The sequence below is a fragment of the Neopelma chrysocephalum genome, unplaced genomic scaffold, assembly GCF_003984885.1.
Source record: "Neopelma chrysocephalum unplaced genomic scaffold, ASM398488v2 Primary Assembly neopelma1_182, whole genome shotgun sequence".
Lineage (NCBI taxonomy): Eukaryota > Metazoa > Chordata > Aves > Passeriformes > Pipridae > Neopelma > Neopelma chrysocephalum.
Window position 1 is genome coordinate 675528 of NW_020897844.1, and position 5131 is coordinate 680658.

Consider the following 5131-nt stretch of genomic DNA (forward strand, 5'->3'; position numbering starts at 1 on the left):
GAAAAAGCAAATTTGCGAGTGGTAAAAGCCCTTTAATCAGAAAATTGTGATTTGCTCAGGCGAATCTTGCCAAAAACCTGCTTTGCTTCCTTCCTCCTCTTGGAGGAATTGCTGATGGCTGCAGGACAGATGCAGGGCTGGCTCTCATCCAGCAGAGCACAGCAATGCAACCCTCCCCGGTCCAGAGCTCAGGGCAGAAGCCACAAGTCAGCCAGCAAATGTTCTGGTCTGATGTTTTTCTTGGTTGATGGACAACAGTCAGGGCTGCAGATGGGATGTCAGCACAGGATCCCTTTTCTCCCAGGCTCTGGCAAGGGAAAAGCAAAGGAAAAATCAAAGGCTTCACCCACAGGGGTTGTTCTGCCACGAGGACTGAGGAGAGATTTGCAGGTTTAGAGCCACAGGGTCGTATCAGCTCTGAGCTCAAGATCTTTCAAATCTTTTGTCGAGTGTAAACCTCAGTGTTTTACACCAGCACTCAGGTGTGTCTGCAGTAGACTCTGTTTGTGAGCCTGTAGTCACAAAAACTATCCAAAAAATGGTCCATTAAATGCAGAGAGAAGAGCTCTGAAATCAGGAGGTCTGAGGGTGGCTCCATGGTTTAGTCGGGGACATTCACTCCTCGTTTCATCCTCTCATTCACAGCACTCAGGGCCTGTGATCTGGGACCTGGGATGGCCCCAGGAGTGGGGGGAAGTCCCCTTCAGCCTGGCATCATATTTTTGGCTGACTGTCCACAGGAGGCTGCTCTGTGCTGGTGGAACTCAGGTATTGAGGAAGGTGAAGCATTTTCATGTTCCATCCTGTGATCAAGTTTTACCAGTTCAAGCAGTGGGATCTGCTGTCTGGATGAATCTGTCTGAATGGCACATTTCACATTTCCCTTCACCTTGTTTCACTGAATCATTAAATAGTTTGGCTTGGAAGGGACCTTAAAGATGATCTGGTTCCACCCCAGGGACACCTTCCACCAGCCCAGGTTGCTCCAAGCCCCGTCCAACCTGGCCTTGGACACTTCCAGGGATCCAGGGGCAGCCACAGCTTCTCTGGGCAACCTGTGCCAGGGCCTCCCCACCCTCCCAGCCAACAATTCCTTCCCAATATCCAGTCTAAACCATGAATAGCCACGAGCAAGAGGGAGGGGAAGGGAAAATCCTCTTGGGAGATTTGTGAACCTCACACCAAGTGAGCCCAAGGGTGTGGACATTTCCCATGAGAGCTGGTGAGAGGGGCAGGGAGCAAAACCTTCACCTGGACATCCTTCTCCTCCCATGGTTCCCTTCCTATTTACTCTCCAATGCTCTCCATGTTCCCACTGCCTGGCTCATTTTCCACATGCACTGCTCTAACAAAGGTGTTGGAAAGTTTTGGAAGACAATGAAATGCTGCATTTCCATGCCCAGGTGTCCCCAAAGAAAGGTGCTGATAAAAACCTCCCATGGACAGAGAGCTGACCCAGCTTCCACCACCCCTCTGGTTCCAACCTCTCCCTGGTTTCCAACCAGTTTAAGAGGCACTGACACAAAACCACTGAAAACAAAGAGCCCTTGCAAAGCTGTTTGATGCTGATTCACATCCCCTCTGTTAAATCACTGTCCTCCTGCAGAGAGCAGGGGGAAAAACCCTTGGGAGGGGTTTCACTGGGGTTCCTGAGGGGCAAATCCTTTGGGTGGGGGTTTTTGTCACTCACTCATTCAAGGATTGCTTTTGATGTGATGAAGAAGTTCAGAGAGTTCAGAGAGCAGTGATGATGACTCTGTGTCTGGCAGGGGCTGCTCCTGCTGTTCATCACTCAGCACACCCTGGGCCTTCCACACTTGCTCATGTCACAGGGAGACCAAGTATAAATTCATGGTAATTGCAGAATAACCCTGTGTGTGGGTCCATTTATTGCAGAATATAAATGCCCTGCTCAGGGGAAGGTTAATTTGGTCTCAGAGGTTAAACCAGCTCTTTGCTGCAGTTCAAGAGCATCCAAACTGTTGTTTTCCAAGCCCATTTATTTTGCAGGAAGGCATTTTTGGGGCTCTTTGGTAGCAAAGTCAGTGCCAGCACAATGATAAAGGTCCCTCATCAACGGAACCACCTTTCAGCAAACAGGGCTTTGGACATCTTTTAAAAGATTAAAAAGGTTTAAGAAGAGAAATCTAGTCCTTTCCCACAGCCCTGAAGATTTATGAGGGTTTGCTGAGTTCAGCTGCAAAGCAAAATGGGCAGAAAGACTTTGGAAAAGTGAAGATTCTTTGTCTTGACACTTGCAAAATGATTTCTCATTGCAGAGCTCTCAGCTCAAAAGCTGCCACGATGTAATGTTGGGCAAAGCAGACAAACCCAGAATTTTAAGGCCTTTTAAAGTGAACAGAAATATTTCTTTTTTTTTTTTTTTTTTAATTGAATGCAACTTCCTGTTTCACCTCCCTTTACTCCTATTTTTAATGTGGGTAACAGTTTTACTCACGTTTTTTCAGTTCACCTTTTAGGCCAAGTTTATGCCTGTCAAGCAAAAGCAAAGCAAAACAGTAATTCCTGGGCCCACATTATAAATAAATGAATATTTATTTTTTTCTAGTGCATGTTCAGGAGGAGAAAACATGACTTTAGTTTCATTTTCAAAGAGTTACAGTCAGTTAATTCAGTCCCTGCAAGAGGTTTGAAGTCTCTCAATATTCACTCCCCTCTCGTGCCAGTTCTTTTTGCAAGTTCTGAGAATAGATGGCTCCTAATTAAATCTGGCAGAAACCAATATATTTCCACTGGAGGCAGGGAAAGGCCATGTATTTTTCATGAAATCAGCTCTGTCTGCAATAATGTCATTTTATTTGCACTGCTGCAAACTTCTGCTCAATGGGGAGGGAGCAGCAGGGCTGGGGGTGCCCGGGGGTGAGGAGCAGCACTGCAGACTCTTGGAGCTCTGGGTCCCAAAATCATTCCCCCAAAATGTGGCAGATCTTTGGGCTTGATCATCTGAAAGGTCTTTTCCAACTGCAATGATTCTGGGATTCTGGGATTCTTTGATTCTGTGGCTCTATGATTCTATAATTTTATAGTTCTGTGATTCTGTGATTCCATAATTCTATGATTCTGTGATTCTGTGATCCAATAATTCTATGATTTTGTGATTCTGTGACTATGATTTTATAATCCTATGATTCTGTAATTCTATGATTCTGTGGTGCTGTGATTCTATAATTCTTTGTTCCTGTGACTCTATTCTGTGATTCTGTGATTCTATTATTCTATGATTCTGTGATTCTGTGATTCTGTGATTTTGTGACTATTATTCTGTGATTCGGTGACACTGTGATTCTGTGACTCTATGATTCTATAATTCTATGATTCCATGATTCTATAATTCTTTGATTCTGTGGCTCTATGATTTTGTGATTTTATGATTCGATAATTCTGTGATTCTGTGATCTATGAGTCTGTGATTCTGTGACTGTGGCTCTATGACTTTATGATTCTATGACTCCATAATTCTATGATTCCATAATTCTATGATTCTGTGACTCTGTGACTCCATGATTCTATGACTATAATTCTATGATTCCATAATTCTATGATTCTGTGGCTCTGTGATTCTATGACTCTGTGACTCTACAATTCTATAATTCTAAAATTCTATTATTCTATAACTCTATAGTTCTGTGACTATATGATTCCATAATTCTGTGACTCTGTGACTCTAGGATTCTACAATTCTATAATTCTGTTGTTCTGGGTTTCTATGACTCTGTGATTCTATGATTTTATAATTTTGTGATTCTGTGACTCTATAGTTCTGTGATTCTAAGATTTTGTGACTATTATTCTATGATTCTATAATTCTGTAATTCTATGATCTATGAGTCTGTGATTCTGTGACTGTGTCTCTGTGACTCCATGATTCTATGACTCTATAATTCTATGATTCCATAATTCTATGATTCTGTGGCTCTGTGATTCTATGACTCTGTGACTCTACAATTCTATAATTCTAAAATTCTATTATTCTGTAATTCTATGACTCTGTGACTATATAATTCCATAATTCTGTGACTCTATAATTCTATAATTCTATGATTCTATAGTTCTATGACTCAGGGTTTCTATGACTCTGTGACTCGATTCTATGATTTTATAATTCTATGATTCTGGGATTCTATGCTCAGGTCATGATCATGACCAGGATGCCATGGGATGAGGAGGAACAGGGAACATTCCACAGTTTTCCATTGTGCTTTGCCAGGCAATTCCCCTCAAAGTCTGGATTTGGGGCACTCTGCTCATATTTAGGAAAATCAGCATCCATTTGAAACCAGAGCTAGAGAAGCATCTCAGGCCAAACAAAAATACAGCTAATTAACCTGTAGATGAGTAACAGTCTCATTGTTCCCTCTTTATCTAATTTTGGGGGAAATTCCAGCACTCTGGGAGGAAAAGCAGCTCCCCCAGCACAGTCCCTGCACATCTCAGACCTGAAGGTCCTTTGTGAAAGTCCTGGCATGATCCATTCAAACACTGAACCACCCCTCAGGAAAATAAACTTCTCCATTTGCACCTTCCAGTTTCATTTTCCAGCATTTTCCAGTTTCATGGATCCAGCAACGGGGCTCTGGAAGCAGGATCAGAGACCTCCTGCCCCACCAGGCCAGGGCTGCATCCTTTTGGAGCAGTGCCTGTGGAAAATGAGCCAGGCTGTGGGAACATGGAGAGCATTGGAGAGTAAATAGGGAGGGAACCGTGGGAGGAGAAGGATGTCCAGGTGAAGGTTCTGCTCCCTGCCCCTCTCACCAGTTCTCATGAGGAATGTCCACACCCTTGGGCTCACTGGGTGTGAGGTTCTCAAATTTCCCAAGAGGATTTTCCCTTCCCCTCCCTCTTGCTCATGGTTTAGACTGGATATTGGGAAGGAATTGTTGGCTGGGAGGGTGGGGAGGCCCTGGCCCACGTTGCCCAGAGAAGCTGTGGCTGCCCCTGGATCCCTGGAAGTGTCCAAGGCCAGGTTGGACGGGGCTTGGAGCAACCTGGGCTGTGGAAGCTGTCCCTGCCCATGGCAGGGGGTGGAACCAGATGATCTCTAAGGTCCCTTCCAACCCAAACCATTCCATGGTTCTATGATCTCATTGCAGGTTGAGGAATGTGGCCTCCA